Genomic DNA, 12731 nt, shown 5'->3' with positions numbered 1-12731 from the left:
TTCTGTTGTGTGAGATCCCAGTTTGTTTCTTTGCTTTGACAACTCTAGCAAGCTGGCATACCTACACGTCCTGGCCTGGCAATATTAACAAAGCAGTGCCATTCTTACCTTAGTGATTAAGAAACACGGACAGAGAGGAAAGCAGATTGTCTTAAATCACAAAGTCACTAACAAGGCCTAGAATTCAGGAATCCAGACAGATTCTGCACAAAAAAAAAAAAAAAGTTGTTAAAAGTAAAGAATGAAAGAAATGATAAGCTCGCCTTGCCTGGAGGCCCATTAACTCCTCTGACTTGGCTTATGTTGCTTCTGGGTGAGGGAATGGTGGGGGCCAGCATGCGTTCCTGAAGGTGCCTCCCAGCCCTACAATCTAAACCAACACCAGCACACCTTCCCCATAGGCCTGCAATTCCCACTGTGGGAATGAATTACTTTTCAAATACCTGAATCTGCTAAAAAGAATGTGGTTACTGAAAATGAGGCAGGAAAAAAGAAGAGAATATGAATAGAAATGGCATTTTAATAAGTAATGAGACTTCAAGGGAGGCTGATAGTTCAGAATCACTTCTGAACTCTAATACAGAATTAATCTACATTGTCTTCTAAAAATGTCAGTCCAGCAAAAACCTTACACAATGGTGTCCATTTCAAATGCAGCCACAGAAAATAAAAGTGAGCTTCTTAACATTAACATGAGGGTGGGTCTATGAGTTGAACTCTGGCATGCATGTGCTGGTTATGGTTGAAGTCCAGATTTTATTAAACATCAATAATATCCACATTTGGGCTGGGGATGTGGCTCAAGCAGTAGCATGCTCGCCTGGCATGCGTGCAGCCTGGGTTGGATCCTCAGCACCACATACAAACAAAGATGTTGTGTTCGCCGAAAACTGAAAAATAAATATTAAAAATTCTCTCTCTCTCTCTCTCTCTCTTTAAAAAAAAATAATATCCACATTAAATTTAATATCAGTTGAAAAAGTATTGCTAGAGTTAAATTCTATGAATTGGAAATCAACTCTTTAAAGAATACTAATTAGTACCTTCTACATGCGGAATACCAGCCCAAGCACCAAAAGATGGACTGGAGGTGAACAAATACCAGCCGAGAGCTGAGCTTGCAAACTGCAGTTCAGAGGTAGCTGGCACTGTGGTAATACTCACAATTGCTCCTCCAAGGTGAAAACTGAGCAACAATAATCTTAGAAATTTCCATCTGTTCTTTCAAGTTTTGAAAGTAGCCAGACCTCCGATAACTATCTGAAATTAGTACCCGAGGCTGGGCTGGCTCGTCATAGGTGTAGTGTCTGGGAAGAAAGCTCTCTTAGGTTCCGTGTGGCAACCGCAGAAGCAGACCAGGTTCAGCTAGAGAAAGCCAAGGTCACTGATTTAATCCTCAAAGGACCAGGTAACTTCAAGAGACTGGACTCTTTACTCTGGCTGACAACACTACATTTCAAGGTATTGGTTTTCAGAAAGGGATTAGGTGTCCCACAATGGAGCCAAGACATCCAAAGTGTTTCATGGAGGCTGGGGAGGGGGAGGAAAAGTCAAGGGAAGATCTCATTGCAGCAGGAGACACTGGGCCTCCGCCAGGAATCATGGCACCTTCCTGGAGGAAGGTAGGGATGGATGGGAAGTCACAGCAGCACTCTCTGCACTACCACAGTGGGGTGTCCACAGTACTTCAGGGACCTGACACTAGCCTGACATTACGACACTGTGACCTGACATCAGGAGAATGTTGACTGTTGCCATCATGTGAGTCCTGAGACTACCCTTTCCTACGAGAACCTAACCGTTTAGAAACAGCTTCTCTAACAATTCAGCCCTTTGGAAAGAAGTAGCAGGTTTTAACCCAAAGCTACACCACTAGGACTTCTTTCTCAAGGACACCAGACCACTTTCAGACAAATGACAAATTGGAAGAATAGATGGCCAGAATGATTAACTTCAATCTTTACATGAATAAATTTGAAATCTGTCCATTAAGAAGGTGTTTCGCAGGACAAGGGATTGCACACTGTATTAATGGAGTGGATTTCATTAGGGCACGGGTTAGCTCAAAAATGGGGCAATTAGGGATCCAAGATGGCAGGCCAGAGGGAGACAGCATTCTGTGTCACTCCATAACCTGGGACTCAGGTAGTGAGAAAACTGCTTCTCTGCAGTGATATTCCTGCCCCCGCACAGGAATCACGGTCACCATGCCTTGCAGGGTTCCAGGCCTCAGTGTCAGAGTGGGTCTCCCAACTACTCATCCACACAGGACAACCAGGTACCCAAGCAGAACCATCAGCATCAGCACCCACACAGAATTTTCGGCCACCCACCTGAGCAGAAATCCCTAACACGGCTCCCATGCAGGACACCCCGCAGCTACCCACACACAGGAACTCCAGTTGCCACTCCCATGTGGACTCCCATCTACCAACATGGGGCTCCCCTGATTACCTCCATCTTGGAACTCTGCAGCAACTGAGATAGTTCCCTATGAACTGTAGCCTGCCTGCACCTGAGAACTTCACATAGGTTCTGAAGACAGCCGAAACCACATGCTGCATGCCACAGAGCTGTCTCTGAACACATCATCCACGTCCAACACCATCAGCTGGCTCACCCCACCCAACGCGACACCCCATTGCTGAAAACAGCTGCCTCCATCTTCAGTCACCTTCATCACTATCTTTAGTGGGGGCAACACCCAGTTTAGAACTACAACTGGCCAAGGTAAAACACAATAACGCCTCAGATCCACAGTGCTAGAAGGGAAGACACACAAGCAACATGAAAAGACAAGGGAAGAAAGTGTCTCAAACAAGTCAAGATACCACATTATTAGAATTCATGGCCAGCACAGCAGAAGAAATGACAGAGAAGGAGTTCAGGATGTACATAATTACAATGTTCTGCAAATTAAAGGAGGATGTAAGAGAGCAAACAAATACAGGGAGTAAAAGATCATTTTTACAAAGAGCTACATAAACAAATACAGGAAGCAAAGGATTACTTCAATAGGGAGATAGAGGATCTAGGAAAAAAAAACCCAAACAGTAATCCTTGAAATGAAAGAAACAATAAACCAAATTAAAAGTTCAATTAAAAGCATCACCAACAGATTAGACCACTTGGAAGACAGGACCTCAGACAATGAAGGCAAAATATAAAATAATCTTGAAAAGAATGTAGAACACACAGTGAAAATGGTAAGAAACCATGAACAGGATATTCAAGAAATATAGAATAACATAAAAGACCAAATTTAAGAGTTATTGGGATAGAGGAAGGCATAGACTTCCAGACCAAAGGAATGAACAATCTACTCAATGAAATAATATCAGAAAATTTTCCAAACATGAAGAATGAATTGGAAAATCAAATTCAAGAGGACACCAAAAAGTATAAAATCACAACAGATCTACACCAAGACACATTATAATGAAAATACCTAACATACATAATAAGGAGAGAATATTAAAAGTCACGAGAGAAAGGAATCGGATTACATATAGGGGAAAACAATTAGGTTATGTTCAGATTTCTCAAACCAGATCCTGAAAGCTAGAAGATCCTAGAACAACATATATCAAGCTCTGAAATAAAATGGATGCCAACCAAGAATCTTATAGTCAGCAAAATTAAGCTTTAGATTTGATGATAAAATAAAAACTTTCCATGATAAACAAAAATTAAAAGAATTTACAGCAAGAAAACCTGCACTACAGAACATCCTTGGCAAAATATTCCATGAAGAGGAAAAGAAAAACAACAATGAGAATCAGCAGAGGGAGGTATTACTCTAAAAGAAAAACTAATCATTGAAGAAACCAAGACAAGTTAAATAATAAAACATAAAAAAATGGCTGGGGGTACAAATCATGTCTCAATAAAAACCCTGAAGGTTAATGAACCTAAAATCACCAATCAAAAGATATAGGCTGGCAGATTGGATTAAAAAAGACTCAACAATATGCTGCCTCCAGGACACTCATAACATAGGAAAACACATCCACAGATTGAAGGTGAAATATTGAAAAAATCACACCACTCACATGGCCTGCAGAAGCAAGCAAGGGTATCCATCTTCATATCAAATAAAGTAGACTTCAAGCTAAAGTTATCCAAAAGGGATAAAAAAGGACATTTCATACTGTTCAAGGGAACCATACAACAACAAGATATAACAATTATAAATATATATGCCCCCCAAAATGGAGTATCTATGCTTATCAAACAAATTCTTCTCAAGTTAAAGACCACAACACAATAATTTTGGGTGCCTTTAACACACCTCTTTTACCACTTGATAGATGTTCCAAACAAAAGCTGATCAAAGAAACTATAGAACTCAATAATACAATCAATAACTTAGACTTAACTGACATATATAGACTATTTCACCCATCAATGAGCAAATAAACTTTCTTCTCAGCAGCAGGATATTTCTCTAAAATAGACCATAGTTTATGCCACAAAGCAACTCTTAGCAAATACAAGAAAGTAGAGATGCTACCCTGCATTCTATCAGATCATAATGGAATGAAATTAGAAACCAATGATAATATAAAAAAATAAAAACTACTCCAACACCTGGAGACTAAATAATATGCTATTGAATGAACAATGGGTTGCAAAAGACATCAAAGAGGAGATTTAAAAATTCTTAGAAGTAAATGAGGACTCTGATACAACATATCGAAATCTCTGGGACACTATGAAGTACTAAGAGGAAAGTTCATTGCATGGAGTTCATTACCTAAAAGAAGAAGAAGTCAACCAATAAGTGACCTAACATTACATCTCAAAGCCTTATAAAAAGAAGAAGAAATCAACACCAAATTCAGTAAAGACAGGAAATATTAAAATCGGAGCTGAAATCAATGAAATCAAAAGATACAACTGAAAAAAATGACAAAACAAAAAGTTGGTCCTTTGAAAAAATAAATAAAATTGACAAACCCTTAGCCAAGCTAATTAAGAGAAGGAGAGAGAAAACTCAAATTACTAACATATATGATGAAAAAGGAAATATCACAACAGACACTACAGAAATACAGAAGATAATTAGATGTTATTTTGAAAACTTGTACTCTAATAAAATAAAAAATATTGAAGGCATCGACAAATTTATAGAATTACATTATTTGCCCAAATTGAATCAGGATGATATACACAATTTAAACAGATCAATTTCATGTGATGAAATAAAAGACATCATCAGAAGCCTACCATTCAAGAAAAGCCTAGGACCTAATGGATACACAGCCAAGTTTTACAAGACCTTTAAAGAAGAACTAATATCAATACTCTTCAATTTATTTCAGGAAATAGAAAAAAGAAGAAGCACTTCCAAACTCATTCTATAAGTCCAATATCACTCTGATTCCAAAATCAGGTAAAGACACATAAAAGAAAAAAAAAAACCTCAGACCAATATCTCTAAGGAGCATAGATGCAAAGATTCTCAATAAAATTCTGGCAAATCGAATATAAAAACATCAAAAAATAGGGGCACCACAATCAAGTGGGATTCATCCCAGGGATGCAAGAAAGAAATGGATGTGTTTCTAGTAAAGATTTGCTCCCATACGGAAATCAATAAATGTAATTTATCACTTCGATATACTTAAAGAATCATATGATCATCGCAGTTGATGCAGAAAAAGCATTCTACAAAATACAGCACCTATTCATGTTCAAAACAGTAGAAAAACTAGGGATAACAGGAGCATATCTCAACACCGTAAAAGCTATCTACACTAAGCCCCAGGCCAACATAATTCTAAATGGAGAAAAATTGAAGGCATTCCCTCTAAAAACTGGAACAAGACAGGGATGTCCTCTTTCACCACTTTTATTTAACATAGTTCTTGAAACACTGGCCAGAGCAATTAGACAGAAGAAAGATATTAAAGGGGTACGAATAGGAAAGGGAACTCAAATTAGAATTATTTACCAACAATATGGTTCTATACCTAGAAGACCCCCAAAAATTCCACCAGAAATCTTCTAGAACTAATAAATGCATTGAGCAAAGTAACAGGATATAAAATTAACACCCATAAATCAAAGGCATTTCTATATATCAGTGATAAATTCTCTGAAAGGGAAATGAAGAAAACTACCCCATTTACAATAGTCTCAAAAAATAAATAAATAAAATACTTGGAATCAACCTAACAAAAGAGGTGAAAGACCTCTACAATAAAAACTGCAGAATGCTAAAGCAAGAAATCAAAGAAGACCTTAGAAGATGGAAAGATCTACCTTGTTCTTGGATAGGCAGAAATAGTATTGTCAAAATGACCATACTGTCAAAAGCACTATACATATTTAATGCAATTCCAACCAAAATCCCAATGATATTCCACAGAAATAGAAAGCAGTCGTGAAATTCATCTGGAAAAATAAGAGACCCAGAAAAGCTAAAGCAATCCTTAGCAAGAAGAATGAGGCACGTGGCATCACTATACCTGACCTTAAACTATACTACAGAGCAATATTAATAAAAACAGCATAGTATTGGCACCAAAATAGACTGGTGCAGAATAGAGGACACAGAGACTAACCCACATAATTGCAGTTATCGTATATTAGACAAAGGCGCCAAAAACACACATTGGAGAAAAGATAGCCTCTTCAACAAATGGTGCTGGAAAAACTGGAAATCCATATGCAACAAAATGAAATTAAACCCCTATTTCTCACCATGCACAAAACTCAACTCAAAATGGAACAAGGACCTAAGAATTAAACCAGAGACCCTGCATCTAATAGAAGAAAAGGTAGGCCCAAATCTCCATCATGTCGAATTAGGCCCCAACTTCCTAAATTAGACTCCTATAGCACAAGAATTAAAATCAAGAATCAATAAATGGGATGGATTCAAACTAAAAAAGTTTCTTCTCAGCAAAAGAAACAATCAATGAGGTGAACAGAGAATCTACAGGATGGGAACAAATCTTTACCACAAGCACATCAGATAGAGCCCTAATCTCTAGGATATATAAAGCACTCAAAAGCGTTAACACCAAAAAAACAAATAACTCAATCAATAAGTGGACCAAGGAACTGAACAGACACTTCTCAGAAGATGATATACAATCAATAAACAAATATATGAAAAAATGTTCAAGATCTCTAGCAATTAGAAAATTGCAAATCAAAACTACTCTAAGATTTCATCTCACTTGAGTCAGAATGGCAGCTATTAAGAATACAAACAACAAAAATTGTTGGTGAGGATGTGGGGGAAAAGGTACACTCATACATTGCTGGTGGGACTGCAAATTGGTGCAGCCAATATGGAAAGCAGTATGGAGATTCCTTGGAGAACTTGGAATGAAACCACCATTTGACCCAGCTATCCCACTCCTCAGTCTATTCCCAAAGGACTTAAAAACAGCATACTACGGGGACACGCCACATCCATGTTTAGAGCAGCGCAATTCACAATAGCTAAACTGTGTAACCAACAGATGCCCTTCATAGATGAATGGATAAAGAAACTGTGGTATATATACACAATGGAATATTACTCAGCATTAAAAAGAGAATAAAATCATGGCATTTGCAGGTAAATGGATGGAGTTGGAGAATAAAATGCTAAGCAAAATAAGCCAATCCCAAAAAACCAAATGCCGAATGTTTTCTCTGCTATAAGGATGCAGAGAAATAATGGGGATGTAGGGGGAGCATGGGAGGAATAGACGAACTCTAGATAGGGCAGAGGAGAAGGAGGGGAAAGGAGGGGGTATGAGGGTAAGAAAGACAGTGCAATGAGATGGACATCATTACTCTAAGCACATGTATGAAGACACAAATGGTGTGACTCTATATGGTGTACAATCAGAGATATGAAAAATTGTGCTATATATGTGAAATATGAATTACAATGCATTCTGCTCTCATATATAACAAAGTAGAATAAAAAATAAATTTTAAATAATGGGGCAATTAATCCAGGCTTGGGGTGTGCTCCTGCTTCAGTTACTTGGGAGGCTGAGGCAAAAGGATCCTTGAGTTCACAAGTTCAAGACCAGCCTTGACAACACAGAGACCCTGTCTCAAAAGGAGAATGGTGCAATTGTAGTGGCATGTGTACATGTAGATATGTTCAGGTCACCGGCTTTAAAGAATAAGATACACAAAAAGGTAAGGATGAAAACCTTCAAAGTCACGCCCTTCAATCACTTTAAAAACGGGCTGAAAACAAACACTTCCAAGAGCTGCTCCAACAGAGTTCTAAAGAGATTGTTTAAATTATAGTTACTACTTTCTCACTACAAACCACACTGCCCTTAAGAAAAAAAATAAAAACAAAATGTGAGAAATTAAGATTTCTAAACACAAAGAGCACAAATTTTCAGAGTAAACCTGTTATGTCCAGGTAGCCAGGTAAATCCTGCCAGAAACCAAAGCCACACCTCCAGAAGCTGCTGGGAAGCTGGAAAGTCTCCCAGTTCTCCAGAGTGTTCTAAAAAGTCGTGACTGGGGGCTGCCTATGCACTGGGCCCACCCCTAGTCAGATCTTTTTAATGAAAAGTGACTTCCTGGGAATTCAACATGAACCTCCAGGGAGCTCTGAGGCATTGTACGGGACTGGCTGCTAAGCTATCCACGGCTGTCCATCCTAGCTGGCTGGCAGTTTGGCTATAGCCAGAAATGCAGTTTGTCATTACTGCAAAGTACAAGCGCAAAGTATATGTTGGGAGCAGGGGCTGCAAACTGTGTTCCTCCTGAGGTAGGAAAGCTTTCACGTCTCCCTACCCAGGCTCCTCTTCTCTCCCTCCTGACTTAATAACCAACTCCAGCCCCGGCACAGCCTATCCTTGACCCTCTGTAGGCGAAGAATCCACTAAAGCTCCTTGAATGACTTAGATTTCTAAGATATCCATAATAAAAATCCTCCACTGAACAAAGGTAGCTGAGGTTTTTATCCATTTTCACCCCTGGTCTTTTTTTTTTAATTGAAATGATGATATTTTCCTACTTTTTAAGGTAATATATCCTCATTGTAGCTAATTTTTTGATCCAAAATGCCTTTTTAAAAATTTAATCATAGATACATGACCACTGTTCACATTTCCTTCCTTTTCCATAATTTTTATTCTGCTTCATACCTAATGCAAAACGTATCCTAAATATTCTTATGGTTGTAAAACAGCCCATTATATGGATGGACTACAATTTCCTTATCCTTTCTTTTCTTGTTAAACAATTAACTCACTGTCAATTTTTCCTTAATATTATAAGTTACACTTTAATGAACATCTTTATGCCAATTCTTTCTCTATATGATGAGCATTTCCTTAAAAAGAGATTTCTAGAGCTAGAATTACTCTAGGTATAGTCACTCAGACAAATTATTTTAAAGCTTTCAATAGTTTACTGTCGAAGGGTTGTCATAAATGTTGGTGTTAAAGGCTGACATTTCATTTTCCCATATTTAAAAAATCTCTCTTCCCCTCCCTGAGTTATTCTGTAGGGCCTCCTCTCTCCTACACCTGCCTGGTTCCTCCTTCAACCTCCAGTCTCAGCAGCAAGGAGCTGGGCCCACTTCCAAGACTTAGGGAGTCTCATTTGGAAGACTCGGAGTTTTGTTTCATATTTACTTTTGTTTTCTGTCGATTTTTTATCAACCTTCAAACCTGCTATAACATATTCAAGAAAGTACTCCATTAACATTGCTTTTTAAATCATGTAGACTACATGATATCTAATCTCACCTGCTTTTCAGAATGTAAGACATTTAGTGATTAGAGACATTTTTATTAACTATCTACTCCTCTCCCACTCCCTACACACACACAAAAAAAAAACCTAAGATAGTGTTGTGACCAACTTTCTAACTTCCTTCCTTTGTAAAATTTTACATAAGTTCCCAGTCAAATACAGGTCATATTGAAATTATTCACATTAGTTTACATGAAAGCTTTTTCTATCAGAAGAGCTTTCAATAATTTCTGCCCTCTAGTCCTTAATTTACACAAAACAAAGAAGTTTCCTTTCTTCTTTTCTCCAAAAGAACTTTTGACAACGTTTGAAAAGTTTAAAATCATAGTTTGCTGGTTGTCAGGATTTTTCCTGCATCTCATTAACTATTTAATTTCATCACTCCAACAGATTTAACACAAACACATACATCAAGTCTAAACTGATTGCTCAGAAATGCAAAGTTAATAAACTGAACACACTGCAGAACACAATATGAAACCACAGCCTTAAACATACACACCCATCAAAATAGAAGTGGTCAGTCCAATTCTGGATTGGCTGTTTCTAGGTTTTTGTATTAATATTTGTTTATTCCTCATTCCATTAGGACCAGGGCTGCCCCCATAAGGAAGCAACAACAAATGTCAAAGGTTTAAAAACAATTTAAAAGAAGGGAAAGAGAAGGAGGAAGATTTCTGGTTTTAAAAAAATCAAATCACCAAGTCCATTGAGCCCCTTAAACTGTGACTATACATTAAGAAAAGATCACCATCATGGATCCAGCCACAAAATAATCCTTCAGTAATGATGTGAACAGCAGAACTCTCCTTTCTTCCTAAACCACCTCTCCTTTCCTTCATTCCATGGGGACCTCACAGTCACTCTGCTACCGCAGGCCAATGTTGTGAAATGATGGATGGCTGTGGCCTCTCCAACTTACATGTGCTCTAAATCACCTGCTAACTTATAAAATGTTGCTTCTGACGCCAGAGGTCTGGAGTGGGACCTAAGATTCTGCATTCCCATTGGATATGGGCACTGCTGGGCACTGGCAGTTTGAGGACCAGACTGGATAGCAGATATCTACACTACAGCATTAGGAATCTTATAATTATGGGTTTATAATAAAAATTTCTAAAATATAGCTATTCATGATTAACTAGCTCATTTTGTTTTATGAAATACAGCCATCTCTTGGTACCTAAGGGCAACTGGTTCTAAGAACCCCCATGGATACCAAAAGCCATGGATGCTCAAGTCCCTTATATAAAATGGTGTAGTGTTTGCATATAACCAATGTCCATCCTCCCATATACTTTAAATCCTCTCTAAATTTCTCATAATGCTGAATGTAATGTCATTGTATCTAAGTAGCTGTTATACTGTATTATTTAGGGAATAGGGACAAGGAAAAATATGTACATGTTCAATACAGACGCAATATTTTTTTTTCAAATATTTCCAATCCCTGGTTGTTTAAATCTGTTGATGGGGAACCTGCAGATATGGAGGACCAACTGCACAAGGTCCTTAAAAAGAGAGAAGATATCCTTTGTTTCCTTAAGATTACTAATACTGACTGAGCATACTACATTTATAAATTAACAAAATATATTAGAAATTGTTCTTGAAGAAAGAAACCAGCTGCCTGAAAGCGGACAAAGGGGAGGGAGAATTCTCACTATACATTCTTTTACAGCTTTTAAATATGGAGTCACATGCATGAACTACCTATTCAGAAAATAAATTGTATTTTAAAATTTTAAAGCAATTTCATAGGCTATTCCAGAAGCTCAGTAAATGTTAACTCAAATTAATCCATTTCTCAGGGAAGTAAGTGGTAGGCCCAGGGAGACCACTTTCCTTAAATAAATGGGCTTTTTTCTTCAAAGAAGTAATATCCATTTAGCCACCTTCTAGGATCGTGCCCATATTCTATTTTTGTTATGACATTTTCTCAGGTTGATGACTCGTCTCTGGGACTAAAAGGGCCCAATTGCTCACCCTGACTCACAGGAGATTAGAAAAGCCTCCACATTGCCCTGTAAGTCCGGTTCCCATCACTGGAATCAAGAGAAAGCCAAGAAGGCCTTATGGCACCTGAATCTCTGCTCTGTCAATTTGGGAATCCAGTCTGTGCTATAATTCTTCTTATTAATGGCACTGAAGTTGGCATTTGAGATTTGTATAAAAGTAACTGCAACTAAGATCAAAAACCAAAGGAGAGAAAAATTGAAAATGAGAGAGAAAGTGTGTGTGTGTGTGTGTGTGTGTGTGTGAGAGAGAGAGAGAGAGAGAGAGAGAGAGAGAGAGAGAGAGAGAGAGAGAGATATCAGAGAAGTGACCCAACAGCTGACCCCTGGAGTAAACATTAGCCTGCCCGTCTGACCTGACCCATGCTGACCGGACTCACCTGCACACTCACCGGTCTCCACAACACATTCTTCTTTACGTAACTTGACTTGGCTCTGTGACTCTCTGTAACTACTGCTTGCATTTGCAATTTTGGAATTAATATTCTTAAATTCTTGAAACTTATCTGGGTTCTGATCTTCTAGTGAGTCACCATCAAGCCAGCTGCACCAGGTCCACTGAGGCTTCCTTCCCCACACCCCTGACTTCTGCCCTCCTGCTCCATTTACACTGCTGTCAGCTGGGGTCCCGTCCTCTCCCCCTCTGATGGCCTGTGCTCACAACTGAGAGCATTAGCAACCTAGGCTATAGGAGGATCAGAGACAGGCAAGTCCAGGCTGCAGGAGACCCAGTGCCAACATCCAGCCCAAAGAGTTTGACAGTGGTCCAGCACATGTACCCATGGGAGCACAGTCAATCATGCCCGATGCAGTCTCCAAGTTCATCATCCATGGAGACCTGACAGTGGTACCTGATAACCAAGAATATCGGGGATGAGGAAAGGAGGTCCTGGAAGCACAGTGGATCTTCCTGACTCTGCACTCAGCGTAGAGCCTCAAGCACCCACAGAACACAGCTCAGAACCAATACTGAGTCCTGCC

At 38.7% G+C, this 12731-nt stretch overlaps 1 protein-coding gene across 13 annotated transcripts in view; it reads right to left on the bottom strand.

The window, feature by feature from the left end:
- Lypd6b (LY6/PLAUR domain containing 6B) overlaps positions 1-12731 on the bottom strand; it is a 170095-nt gene that overhangs the window by 126706 nt on the left and 30658 nt on the right. For 4 of the 13 annotated variants that reach the window (XM_078017367.1, XM_078017361.1, XM_078017369.1 and 1 more), the window contains one exon: positions 109-203. The exons of the other annotated variants lie outside the window; for them this stretch is intronic. The gene's annotated coding sequence lies outside the window, so the exon portion shown is untranslated. The remainder of the gene's footprint in view (positions 1-108; positions 204-12731) is intronic. 13 annotated transcript variants of the gene reach the window in all.

The sequence above is a fragment of the Ictidomys tridecemlineatus genome, chromosome 7, assembly GCF_052094955.1.
Source record: "Ictidomys tridecemlineatus isolate mIctTri1 chromosome 7, mIctTri1.hap1, whole genome shotgun sequence".
NCBI lineage: Eukaryota > Metazoa > Chordata > Mammalia > Rodentia > Sciuridae > Ictidomys > Ictidomys tridecemlineatus.
Note: the sequence above shows the minus strand (reverse complement) of the source record. Positions and strands in the feature narration are given on the sequence as shown.